This window comes from Salmo trutta, chromosome 1, assembly GCF_901001165.1.
Source record: "Salmo trutta chromosome 1, fSalTru1.1, whole genome shotgun sequence".
Lineage (NCBI taxonomy): Eukaryota > Metazoa > Chordata > Actinopteri > Salmoniformes > Salmonidae > Salmo > Salmo trutta.
Genome location: NC_042957.1, coordinates 41,562,324 through 41,576,851, shown reverse-complemented (window position 1 = coordinate 41,576,851; position 14,528 = coordinate 41,562,324). Strand labels below are relative to the sequence as shown.

The 14,528-nt window shown below is 42.2% G+C and overlaps 1 long non-coding RNA gene across 1 annotated transcript; it reads left to right on the top strand.

Moving 5' to 3' along the window:
- Positions 1-8,784: 8,784 nt before the first annotated feature.
- LOC115196038 (uncharacterized) lies at positions 8,785-11,963 on the top strand. Its single transcript, XR_003878796.1, has 3 exons — positions 8,785-9,613; positions 9,712-9,809; positions 11,525-11,963. It is a non-coding gene; the product is annotated as an uncharacterized LOC115196038 (long non-coding RNA).
- Positions 11,964-14,528: the final 2,565 nt, after the last annotated feature.

Sequence of the window (14,528 nt, the reverse complement as noted above, 5' to 3'; positions counted from 1 at the left end):
GTAGTTGTTTGGGCTAAATTACAGATAGGCTATGTACAGGTGCAGTGATCTGTGAGCTGCTCTGACAGCTGGTGCTTAAAGCTAGTGAGGGAGATAAGTGTTTCCAGTTTCAGAGATTTTTGTAGTTCGTTCCAGTCATTGGCAGCAGAGAACTGGAAAGAGAGACGGCCAAAGGAGGAATTGGCTTTGGGGGTGACCAGAGAGATATACCTGCTGGAGCGCGTGCTACAGGTGGGTGCTGCTATGGTGACCAGTGAGTGGAGATAAGGGGGGACTATACCTAGCAGGGTCTTGTAGATGACCTGGAGCCAGTGGGTTTGGCGACGATTATGAAGCGAAGGCCAGCCAACGAGCGCGTACAGGTCGCAGTGGTGGGTAGTATATGGGGCTTTGGTGACAAAACGGATGGCACTGTGATAGACTCCATCCAGTTTGTTGAGTAGGGTATTGGAGGCTATTTTGTAAATGACATTGCCAAAGTCGAGGATCGGAAGGATGGTCAGTTTTACGAGGGTATGTTTGGCAGCATGAGTGAAGGATGCTTTGTTGCGAAATAAGAAGCCAATTCTTGATTTAACTTTGGATTGGAGATGTTTGATGTGAGTCTGGAAGGAGAGTTTACAGTCTAACCAGACACCTAAGTATTTGTAGTTGTCCACATATTCTAAGTCAGAACCGTCCAGAGTAGTGATGCAGGACAGGCGGGCAGGTGCAGGCAGCGATCGGTTGAAGAGCATGCATTTAGTTTTACTTGTATTTAGGAGCAGTTGGAGGCCACGGAAGGAGAGTTGTATGGCATTGAAGCTTGTCTGGAGGGTTGTTAGCACAGTGTCCAAAGAAGGGCCAGAAGTATACAGAATGGTGTCGTCTGCGTAGAGGTTGATCAGAGACTCACCAGCAGCAAGAGCGACATCATTGATGTATACAGAGAAAAGAGTTGGCCCAAGAATTGAACCCTGTGGCACCCCCATAGAGACTGCCAGAGGTCCGGACAACAGGCCCTCCGATTTGACACACTGAACTCTATCAGAGAAGTAGTTGGTGAACCAGGCAATGCAATCATTAGAGAAACCAAGGCTACTGAGTCTGCCGATGAGGATGTGGTGATTGACAGAGTCGAAAGCTTTGGCCAGGTCAATGAAAACGGCAGCAAAGTATTGTTTCATATCGATGGCGGTTACGATATCGTTTAGGACCTTGAGCGTGGCTGAGGTGCACCCATGACCAGCTCTGAAACCAGATTGCATAGCGGAGAAGGTGCGGTGGGATTCGAAATGGTCGGTAATCTGTTTGTTGACTTGGCTTTCGAAGACGTTAGAAAGGCAGGGTAGGATGGATATAGGTCTATAGCAATTTGGGTCAAGAGTGTCCCCTCCTTTGAAGAGGGGGATGACAGCAGCTGCTTTCCAATCTTTGGGAATCTCAGACGACACGAAAGAGAGGTTGAACAGGCTAGTAATAGGGGTTGCAACAATTTCGGCAGAAAATTTTAGAAAGAAAGGGTCCAGATTGTCTAGCCCGGCTGATTTGTAGGGTCCAGATTTTGCAGCTCTTTCAGAACATCAGCTGAATGGATTTGGGAGAAGGAGAAATGGGGAAGGCTTGGGCGAGTAGCTGTGGGGGGTGCAGTGCTGTTGACTGCAGTAGGGGTAGCCAGGTGGAAAGCATGGCCAGCCGTAGAAAAATGCTTATTAAAATTCTCAATTATAGTGGGTTTATCGGTGGTGACAGAGTTTCCTATCCTCAGTGCAGTGGGCAGTTGGGAGGAGGTGTTCTTATTCTCCATGGACTTTACAGTGTCCCAGAACTTTCTTGAATTTGTGTTGCAGGAAGCAAATTTCTGCTTGAAAAAGCTAGCCTTAGCTTTTCTAACTGCCTGTGTATATTGGTTTCTAACCTCCCTGAAAAGTTGCATATCACGGGGGCTGTTTGATGCTAATGCAGAACGCCATAGGATGTTTTTGTGTTAGTTAAGGGCAGTCAGGTCTGGGGAGAACCAAGGGCTATATCTGTTCCTGGTTCTAAATTTCTTGAATGGGGCATGCTTATTTAAGATGGTGAGGAAGGCATTTAAAAAATATAACCAGGCATCTACTGACGGGATGAGGTCACTATCCTTCCAGGATACCAGGGCCAGGTCGATTAGAAAGGCCTGCTCACTGAAATGTTTCAGGGAGCGTTTGACAGTGATGAGTGGAGGTCGTTTGACCATAGACCCATTACGGATGCAGGCAATGAGGCAGTGATCGCTGAGATCTTGGTTGAAAACAGCAGAGGTGTATTTAGAGGGCAAATTGGTTAGGATGATATCTATGAGGGTGCCAGTGTTTACGGCTTTGGGGTGGTACCTGGTGGGTTCATTAATAATTTGTGGGAGTTTGAGGGCGTCAAGCTTGGATTGTAGGATGGCTGGGGTGTTAAGCATGTCCCAGTTTAGGTCACCTAGTAGCACGAGCTCTGAAGATAGATGGGGGGCAATCAGTTCACATATGGTGTCCAGAGCACAGCTGGGGGCCGAGGGTGGTCTATAGCAGGCGGCAACGGTGAGAGACTTGTTTTTAGAGAGATGGATTTTTAAAAGTAGAAGTTCAAATTGTTTGGGTACAGACCTGGATAGTAGGACAGAACTCTGCAGGCTATCTCTGCAGTAGATTGCAACACCGCCCCCTTTGGTCGTTCTATCTTGTCTGAAAACGTTGTAGTTAGGGATGAAGATTTCAGAGTTTTTGGTGGACTTCCTAAGCCAGGATTCAGACACGGCTAGGACATCCGGGTTGGCAGAGTGTGCTAAAGCAGTGAATAAAGCAAACTTAGGGAGGAGGCTTCTAATGTTAACATGCATGAAACCAAGGCTATTACAGTTACAGAAGTCATCAAAAGAGAGCGCCTGGGGAGTAGGAGTGGAGCTAGGCACTGCAGGGCCTGGATTCACCTCTACATCTCCAGAGGAACAGAGAAGTTTGAGGATAAGGGTACGGCTAAAAGCTATAAGAATTGGTCGTCTGTGACGTCCGGAATAGAGAGGAAAAAGGAGCAGGTTTCTGGGGGTGAAAAAATAGCTTCATGGTATAATGTACAGACAAAGGTATGATAGGATGTGAGTACAGTGGAGGTAAACCTAGGCATTTAGTGATGATGAGAGAGATATTGTCTCTAGAAACATCATTGAAACCAGAAGATGTCATAGCTTGTGTGGGTGGAGGAACTGAGAGGTTGGATAAGGTATAATGAGCAGGGCTAGAGGCTCTACAGTGAAATAAGCCAATAAACACTAACCAGCACAGCAATGGACAAGGAATATTGACTTTAAGGAGAGGCATGCTTAGCCGAGTGATCAAAGGGTCCAGTGAGAGTTAGATAGCTAGCCGAGCCATAGGTAGCAAGCTGGTAGAAGATGGAGGAGGTCTGTTTTTAGCCACCTCGTGCGATTCCGTCTGTAGATTAGTGGGGTTCCGTGTGGTAGGGGGGACCAGTCCAATTGGCAAAATAGTTAGTTATAGTGGCCCAAGAAAATTGTCCGATAGACCTATTCAGATAGCAGCCGATAAGACAGCTAACGATTAGCGGGCCGCAGATGGGCATTCGGGTTACGTCGCGACGGAGGGGCCAGTTGGATAACTCCCTCGGGCAGATAACATCGGTGGTCCAGTCGTGAAGGCCCGATGGGGCTCCGCATCGGCAGTAAAACGGGTCCGGATAGGTGATTGTAGCCCAGGAGAGGCTGATGGAACTCTTCAGCTGGTTAGCTCCGGAATAGCCCAGGAGTGGCTGATGAAACGCTTCAGCTGGCTAGCTTCGGAATAATTTATGTTAACTCCAGGACCAACGTTGCCAATAGTCACTCAGGTAGCAGCTAGCTAGCTGCAAGATCCAGGTGTAAATGTCCAGAGCCTGTGGTAGAAATCCGGGGATATGGAGAGAGAATAGGTCCGGTAAGCTCTGGTCTGAGTCGCGCTGTACAAAATTTGGCGATAGCTTTTTGAGCTAATGGATAGCTGAGGACCGCTAACCGTGGCTAGCTGAACTACAACGTTAGCCAGTGAACTGGCTAACCTCTGGCTAGCTTCTGTTGTGGATTTCAGATTTTAGGTAAATAATACTTTTATTTTTTAAATTGGTGAGGCGGGTTGCAGGAGAGTGTTTTGAGGTTGAGTTTTTAGGAAAAAAAATATGTAAAAAGATATGCGAAGAAAATATGTAAATATATATATACACGGGACACGACAAGAGGAAGACAAAGGACGTCTGAACTGCTACGCTGTCTTGGGATCAATAATAACAATAAATAGGTTGTTATCAATAAAATGTCACAATAAGGTGCAGAGCGTTCAAGTTGCCTGCTTGGTGGCAAGAAGACAGACCCCCAGCTCTGCTAAAACCACTGACAACTAGCTATATCCAAATATTGTTTGATGTGCTTGCTATGTTTGGTGATGACAGAAGTTTGACTGACAACTTTACCAGGTTGCAGACTTGCCGATGTCAAGCTCTGATGAAGCAAGCTAAATTACATACATACATTTTTTTTTAAATAGTACAGTGCTTTTCAAACATAGTACAGTGCTTTTCAAACAATCTCAAAGTGCATAAAAAGTAAAACAGCAAACAAAACATTTAAATTATGGAGATTGAAAGTCTCAGTCGGTTTGGGATTAAGTTGAGGCAGTTTGGGCTGGAAAGGCAGTGGAGGTTCAGTGGAGGGGCATCGATGGAACAGCTAAGGAGAAACAGAGTGACATTTTATTCTCTCTCTCTCTTTCTACCGCACCTGCTGTCTTGACCTAAATGCTAAACTGACATTTATTTTACACCTGAGGTGCTGACCTGTTGCACACTCTACAACCACTGTGATTATTATTTGACCCAGCTGGTCATCTATGAACATTTGAAGAACGATCTGGCCTTAATGGCCATGTACTCTTATAAGCCAGAAGAGGATTGTCCACCCCTCAGAGCCTGGTTCCTCTCTAGGTTTCTTCCTGGGTTCCTGCCTTTCTAGGGAGTTTTTCTTAGCCACCGTGCTTCTGATGTAAAAAGGGCTTTATAAATACATTTGATTGAGTCTGGAAAAAAAAACTGAGCTCTACAACAGGGCACCACACCTGCTGGTCAGTCACTCCATAGGCACTTCTCTGGTTCTGGTCCTCCATTTCCAGGAATGTAGCACTCACCTGGGTGATGTCACTTGTTGTTAACATGTTGTTTTCTTAGCTAGCTAGCTACATGCCAAATGGATAGGCTACCCTTGCGTATCTGAAATTATATGATCAATTGATGTTTACTGATCATGAAAAGCATGCAGTTACTTGCTATATAACTCTGACAATAGAACTAAATGTGGAAAATCGGAAATGTGTAGTTCTGACTGTGCTGTTCAAAGAGGTGATGATAGTAAAACCAAATAATTAGCTATAGCATTTATTTAACAGTCCCTTGAAAAACGGCATGTAGTTGTCAATGGTTTTAGCGGAGCTGGGGGCCTCCTTGCCCTCCAGCAGCCAAATCGAACTCTCTGCACTGTATTGTGATGTTTTGTTGATAGATTGGGCAGCAGCGTAGCCTAGTGGTTAGAGCGTTGGACTAGTAACCGAAAGGTTGCAAGATTGAATCCCCGAGCTGACAAGGTACAAATCTGTCATTCTGGGGCAGAAAATAAGAATTTGTTCTTAACTGACTTGCCTAGTAAAATAAAATAAATAAATAGAGACCTATTGCGGGTCAGATTTCTCCAGGGAATTATGACTTGATAATTTCTCACGCACGTCATATTTGTTCCTTTGATCCATCTACGACTACAACAACACATCAACAATAGGCTACATATATAACTATATCCCGCTCATTACAAACAAGACTCATAATAAATTAGAGTTGAGTGATACAGAAAAAAAGTGTAATTGTCGTAATGGTTAATAAAATTGGCTCCTGCCTGTCAGTCCGTCTGTGCGACAGCTGACAAATGCCCACGAGCGGAGATTAGGAAACACTGGCGGGTCTGTCAGTAAAAAGTTGCTTTGATGCTAGTTTCAGCTTCTGATTGAAAACTGGAATTGTGTGCAATTTTCATTCAGCAAGGAATTGAGAATATTTTCCTAGTTGGACCATATTTCAGACTCCTCAGCACGACCAGTGCCAGGGTAAAGGACATCACACGCTGTTTCCTTAGCGAGTACCACTTCCTCCCGATTTGGTCCATATCTATAATTTTTTATATTTGGGCTTGGGGAGGGTATCAAGTCAGGTCGAGTCATTGGTGTTAAAGTCAAAGTCGAGTTGCAAGTCATCATATTTGTGACGAATCTCGAATGACTCGAGTCATGTATTTAGCTTGCTGACCTTAGTGAGCTAAATGGTTAGCATTGTCGCTAGCATGACATGCTAGCTAGCTAGCTTAATTCCGGCCTTGCTTGCCATGGCATTGACTATTAGCTAGCTTTTAATACGATCAGGCAAACTAAAATTCCTGCTAGGTAACTTGTTTCAACTCTGATTTTCTAGATAAAGTTAGGTAGCTAGCATTCGAAGGCTGACTGTTTTCAAAAGTGTATTGTGTAGTGCAAACATTTATGAAGAATCAAGCTATAATGGTAATTTGTGTAATGTCTGACTACTGCAATACTTCTTGTCCATGTGCTAGCTAACAGCAACAAGCCCAGATGAGCTAGCTAAATGTTGTGTAAGGCAGGGTTGCCAGGTCAAGCTAAAATATCTAGCCCAATGACCACTCAAAACCCTCACAAAAGCAAGACAGGGGTTGTCATATCTATACAATAAACCCTTTTTCCAAGACATTATCGAGCCAATTAAGAAGGAATATCATAGTAACTTGTAACGACTTTAGAATTTTTTTTCGGGTTTCATCAAAATAATAATTATTGCAAGCTATGACGTGACGTAATTAAGGAATTTGAATATGTGGCAAGAGAAAAGATAATTTGCCCTTATTAAACTCGCCAGATAATTTTCCATCAATGGATGTCGATTTGACTGCTATGATTAAGCTATAAGGCACAAGGGGTATGATATAGGGCCAATATACCACAGCTAAGGGCTGTCCTTAAGCAAGACGCAACGTGGAGTGCCTGGATACAGCACCCCCCAGGGTGCCTTATTGCTATTATAAACTGGTTACCAACGTAATTATAATAGTAAAACGTAATGTTTTGTCATATCCGTGGTATATGGTTTGATATACTACGGCTTTCAGCCAATCAGCATTCAGGGCTCCAACCAGGTTTATAATTTTAAATAAATTCTCTTTGCGCATGTGCATAACTATAGATACATCCGACAGGAGAGATTGAGTGATGAAAGTTGGACAGAGGATCTCGAAATCTCTGAGCAAGAAACACTTGGATGAACATAATAAAATTAATGTTAAGCTATGTGCCAGATGTTAAGACTACAAACCGTTATAAATGGCCCATTTGCGAGATTGACTTGTCATGTCAATAGGCATAGGCTACAGACTAAAATCTGGGTTTATTATTGTTTTGATCATGTGGACTGGGATATGTTCCGGGTAGCTTCTGAGAATAACCTGGTGACTGAGTTCATCAGGAAGTATATAGGTGATGTTGTTCCCTCAGTGACTATTAAAACTTACCCAAACCAGAAACCGTGTAGAGATGGCAGCATTCGCACAAAAAAGTGAAAGCGCAAACCACAGCATTTAACCATGGCAAGGTGACTGGGAATATGGTCGAATACAAAGAGTGTTGTTATTCCGTCAGTAAGGTGGAAGTTCTCATGGTATCGAGTGAGTGTTTATTAAACCAGATAGTGCATCTGTTTATGTTAAAGCTTAAAAGCTGTCATGAGGATTGATGTGTATGGACCTCGTTGAACTGGGGAATGTGTTTGAAAATTTCAAAGAGTATGGCCCCCCTGTTGTAATGAACTTAGGGCTGTTGTATATGCCAACAGTAATGTCTGGGGTATTGGACAGCCACACTATAAGTAAGCACTGTCAACACTACAAACGACCTTGATAAACCCCTAAATAAGAGATTAAAATAAACCCAGAACACTAAAGAGGAAATTGAGAGAGTGTCTCAGAGAAAAGGTTTTTCCCGAGCATCTCATTTACCTTCAAAGAGGTTGAAATATCAGGCTCTCTCTCGCTCTCTCTGTCTAGATATCTGTCTGTCTCAGAGAAAGGCTTCAAGGAAAGAGGTGTGTGTGTCTCTGCAATTCTGTATGAAACAATTCAAAATTAGGGCGTCATTTGCACATAAGGCTCTCAACAAAAAATAACAGGCATTATTTCCTGAGGATGTGGGGGATCAAAAGTAAATCCCACAACAACCATAGAATATAGCTAAGGTTTAAAAACAATGTTTTTTTCTAAACAATACCAACACTTTCGGGTCAATTGCACACAGGTTGTCTCCAAAAATTAAAACATTTAAAATAAACAGGGGGTAACCCCGGTCTGTAAGTTCATTCCATACTATGACTCCGTTAGGACACAGCTGCTCATCTGCAAGCCTATACACATGGAGAATTTTGAAGGTAAGGATGTGAAAATAATATATTAGATTAGATTTTGTGTCCGTTAGGTAGTTTGTAGGAATTGTTTGATATTACCTGTTAGAAATTACTGCTCTGTTTGGAACTCTCTCTCTCTCTAATAAGGTTTCCTCAAATATTAAACCGTTGTTATATATGGTTTTTACAGATATTCTAAAAGTGGAGGACATCAAATTTTCAGGTATGTTTTTGTCAACTGTATATATTTTTTAAAGTTAAAATGTACATATTTTGTATAAATGTATTTTAATATTATTTAAAAACGTCTATAGGATACCCGACATTTACACAGCTGCTACTGGGAATAATTGTTGGATGCTACCGGGAATAAATGTTGGATCACCCAACATCAGCTGTTATAATCATCTCTGATGAGGAATCAGAGCAAACAGCGGCCGGTTCTTCTTTACGCAGCCCTACGGCCAAAAGCTATTTTCGACATAAGGCCAAAAATAAAATGCGTAATAATCTTTTATACATTAAACAAAAAGTGTGTACACTATTTTAAAAAGCTAATCATGTGTTTACAGCGGACAGAACCCCAACAACAATACCTGAAGCATTATTGACTCTACCTATGAACGACTTCGGGGGTGCTGAAACAAACGATATTCTACCGTTCTGTATGGCCGGCGCTGGTGTTTCTTTACACAGCCCTACGGCCAAAAGCTATTTTCAACATAAGGCCAAAAATAAAATGCGTAATAATATTTATACATTAAACAAAAAGTGTGTACACTATTTTAAAAAGCTAATCTTGTGTTTACAGCAGACAGCCCCCCAACAAGGATACATGATGCATTAAGGACTCTACCTATGAATGACTTCGGGGGTGCTGAAACAGACGATATTCTACCGTTCTGTACGAACGGCTTTACCATAACTCCAAACAACACAAGAAGCACAGCTTTAACACATAGCTACACACCCCCTGGAACCTCCACCCAAGCGCTATATAATCTAGCACCTAAGGCGCATCACAATACTTTGGCAGAAGTGCACCGCGCAGAATCACCCCGGCCCGAGAAGGGTGACTGGTCTGAAAATGATAGGATTCAAGAGCATGCTCTCTATGGATATGGTAGGACCAGTTATAATTTTTTTTATTAGTTATACATTTTTTGATAGAATATGTTAAAACAATGTCAAATAATGTTTTTTTTTTGACTGCAACGATAGCTATACAAACCATGCAGAATCTACAAAGCCAGAGGACATTGGGATAGGACCCGCGTTATCCAGGATTCCTCAGAACAGCAGGCGACAAAAAACCTGAGGTAATTTAACTAAAACCCCACGACCTAACAAAACTGTGTTAATATACTGCTCAAAAAAATAAAGGGAACACTAAAATAACACATCCTAGATCTGAATTAATGAAATAATCTTATTAAATACTTTTTTCTTTACATAGTTGAATGTGCTGACAACAAAATCACACAAAAAGAATCAATGGAAATCCAATTTATCAACCCATGGAGGTCTGGATTTGGAGTCACACTCAAAATTAAAGTGGAAAACCACACTACAGGCTGATCCAACTTTGATGTAATGTCCTTAAAACAAGTCAAAATGAGGCTCAGTAGTGTGTGTGGCCTCCACGTGCCTGTATGACCTTCCTACAACGCCTGGGCATGCTCCTGATGAGGTGGCGGATGGTCTCCTGAGGGATCTCCTCCCAGACCTGGACTAAAGCATCCGCCAACTCCTGGACAGTCTGTGGTGCAACGTGGCGTTGGTGGATGGAGCGAGACATGATGTCCCAGATGTGCTCAATTGGATTCAGGTCTGGGGAACGGGCGGGCCAGTCCATAGCATCAATGCCTTCCTCTTGCAGGAACTGCTGACACACTCCAGCCACATGAGGTCTAGCATTGTCTTGCATATGGAGGAACCCAGGGCCAACCGCACCAGCATATGGTCTCACAAGGGGTCTGAGGATCTCATCTCGGAACCTAATGGCAGTCAGGCTACCTCTGGCGAGCACATGGAGGGCTGTGCGGCCCCCCAAAGAAATGCCACCCCACACTATGACTGACCCACCGCCAAACCGGTCATGCTGGAGGATGTTGCAGGCAGCAGAACGTTCTCCACGGCGTCTCCAGACTCTGTCACGTCTGTCACATGTGCTCAGTGTGAACCTGCTTCATCTGTGAAGAGCACAGGGCGCCAGTGGCGAATTTGCCAATCTTGGTGTTCTCTGGCAAATGCCAAACGTCCTGCACGGTGTTGGGCTGTAAGCACAACCCCCACCTGTGGACGTTGGGCCCTCATACCACCCTCATGGAGTCTGTTTCTGGCCGTTTGAGCAGACACATGCACATTTGTGGCCTGCTGGAGGTCATTTTGCAGGGCTCTGGCAGTGCTCCTCCTGCTCCTCCTTGCACAAAGGCGGAGGTAGCGGTCCTGCTGCTGGGTTGTTGCTCTCCTACGGCCTCCTCCACGTCTCCTGATGTACTGGCCCGTCTCCTGGTAGCGCCTCCATGCTCTGGACACTACGCTGACAGACACAGCAAACCTTCTTGCCACAGCTCGCATTGATGTGCCATCCTGGATGAGCTGCACTACCTGAGCCACTTGTGTGGGTTGTAGACTCCATCTCATGCTACCACTAGAGTGAAAGCACCGCCAGCATTCAAAAGTGACCAAAACATCAGCCAGGAAGCATAGGAACTGAGAAGTGGTCTGTGGTCACCACCTGCAGAACCACTCCTTTATTGGGGGTGTCTTACTAATTGCCTATAATTTCCACCTGTTGTCTATTCCATTTGCACAACAGCATGTGAAATGTATTGTCAATCAGTGTTGCTTCCTAAGTGGACAGTTTGATTTCACAGAAGTGTGATTGACTTGGAGTTACATTGTGTTGTTTAAGTGTTCCCTTTTTTTTGAGCAGTGTATATTAATATATCTGAAATGTATTTGAAATTGAAATTTTTATGTAATATATATTTTATTTTTAATACCCTATTTTGTATATATTTTCTTTCAGACTCCTCCCGGGCGTATACCGACACAGAAGGCCCAATATGTTGAGAGGAAGAGGCCGAGGAGGATTTCGGCACCCAGGACATACATAGTAAAACATTGAAACCTGATGATTTCAACGCTGTAAATGACAAGGCTGAGGAAGAAACAATATTCATTCAAGATATTCTAAAACTGGAGGACACCGAATTTTCCGCTATGCCTTTATGTCAATTGTATGTATTTTTTAAGATAAAATGTATGTATTTTGTATAAATATATTTTAATATTATTTAAAAACGTCTATAGGATACCCAGTTGCTACCGGGAATAATTGATTTGGGTCATCCAACATTAGCGGTTATGACTATTGAAGATGCAAAAAGGGGTTTTAAGAAATAGATTTGTTTGATTGACAGATTTGTATTATTATTAAAAAAATAACATAATTATTATTATCATAATCTTTATTATTATTATTATTATTATGTTACAGGCGAGACGTACCCAGAAATGTCAACGTCTTGTCAAGTGCTCAAATCTGTACAGCAGCCCCATATAATCACGTACAGTTGCGCCAACTTACAAGAATGTGTTTACCAGGCAGTGATAAAAACATTTTAAATGAGCTCTAATTCAAACATACAAAGATATAAATTTGATACAATTACCCCGTTAAAACTGTTGTTACAATATCACTTCTCATTGTGTACATTTCAAGGTTTCACAAACATAAAACAACAATCTAATGAATGTTTCTCAGACTAACACACTGATGAGTATCCTATTTACTAAAGAACAATCACTAAGACAAAACACAAAAAATTGTAATATAATCTGTATTCATGTCATTCTATACTGAAAACAGGTACATTCTGAAAGAGGGGGATTAGAACCCAAAGTAATAATGGTAAGAAAGATCATAAAAGGTCATTTCAGATTCAAGTTTAGGGGGTAATAACTTTAAAGAAACACCTATTCACACTATGTGGATTATAAACATGTACAGACATCAAGGTGTAACAGGGATGAATGGCTATTCAATGTACAACAGTAGTCTTCTGTAACAAGCAATACGTATTAAATATGTTTACATACATCCATGACTGAATGGTTTCACAAACTTCTTTATAGGTTTTGTAAGTAAATTGTAACAGGCCTCATTCAGCAGTCTAGAGATTATAACCTAGAGACACCAAAACATCAATGTTTAGAGAAGCTTGGAGATTATTCCACATGTAAGGGGCAAAGAGCTGATTTACTTAACTTTTTAAGCTATAGGAGGCAGTATTTTCATTTTCGGATGAAAAGCGTGCCCAGAGTAAACTGCCTAATACTCGGGCCCAGAGTCAAATATGTGCATATTATTAGTATATTTGGATAGAAATCACTCTGATGTTTCTAAAACTGTTTGAATGATGTCTGTGAGTAGAACAGAACTCATATGGCAGGCAAAAACCTGAGAAAAATCCAACCAGGAAGTGGGAAATCTGAGAATTGTAGTGCTTCTTTTGAATCCCTACCGAAACTACAGTGTCTTGTGGGGTCACGTTGCACTTCCTAAGGCTTCCATTGGCTGTCAACAGCCTTTAGAAACGTGTTTCATCCTTCTCCTGTTACTGGGCAGAAAATAAGAGCTCAGTCAATGAGTGGACTGCCTGAGGACAAAGGACTTGGTGATGCGAGAGCCCGCCAGCGCGCCCGCCAGCGCGCCCGCCAGCGCGCCCGCCAGCGCGCCGTTCCTTCTTTTTCTTCTTGAATGAATACGCTATTGTCCGGTTGGAATATTATCGACGTTTTATCTTAAAAAGACCCTAAGGATTGATTGTAAACAACGTTTGACATGTTTCTACGAACGGTAATGGAACTATTTGACTTTTCATGTCTGGATTTACGCTCGCGTGTTATGCCTTTGGATAGTGATCTGAACGCACGAACAAAACGGAGGTATTTGGACATGAATATGGAGTATTTCGAACAAAAATAACATTTCTTGTGGAAGTAGGAGTCCTGGGAGTGCATTCTGACGAAGATCAGCAAAGGTAAGAGAATATTTATAATACTAATTCTGAGTTTAGTTGACCCCAGAACTTGGCGGGTATCTGTATAGCTAGTTTTGATGGCGAGCTATGTACTCAGAATATTGAAAAATGTGCTTTCTCCGTAAAGCTATTTTAAAATCTGACACAGCGGTTGCGTTAAGGAGAAGTATATCTATAATTCTTTCAATAACTGTTGTAAATTTTATCAACGTTTATGATGAGTATTTTTGTAAATTGATGTGCACATTCACCGGTAGTTTTGGTGGGAATACATTTTCTGAACATCACGCGACAATGTAAAATGGGGTTTTTGGATAGAAATATGAACTTTATCGAGCAAAACATACATGTATTGTGTAACATGAAGTCCTATGAGTGCCATCTGATGAAGATCATCAAAGGTTAGTGAATATTTTAGCTGAATTTTTGGTTTTTGTGATGCATGTCCTTGCTTGGAAAATGGCTGTGTGGTTTTTCTTGGGAAGTTTATGTCCTAACATAATCTAATTTTATGCTTTCGCCGTAAAGCCTTTTTGAAATCGGACAATGTGGTTAGATTAACGAGAAGTTTATCTTTAAAATGTTGTAAAATAATTGATTGTTTGAGAAAATGAAATTATGAGATTTTTGCTGTTTTGTATTTCGCGCCATGCTATTTCACTGGCTGATGAATAGTGTGTCCCGCATTTCTTTGTACTTTAATTCATTCAATGATATATAAATGGTAAATATGATGTTCGTATATACGGGCTCACTGTGACACCACGCAGGGCAGACAGAGAACTAACTGTCACACCCAAAGTTCTTCGTTAATACTCTGACAGAGATAGTTCCTGCTTCAGAACCGGCCTGTCAGAGTAGAGGCTGAGTGTGGTTTAGACTTACTCAGCCTATCGTAGGCGCACAGGCTGGTCCCAGCCTCCTGGCGCATCACTGTTGCCAAGCATAGTTGTCTTCTAGCTTATCTTCGTGTGTGTACCCGAGAGT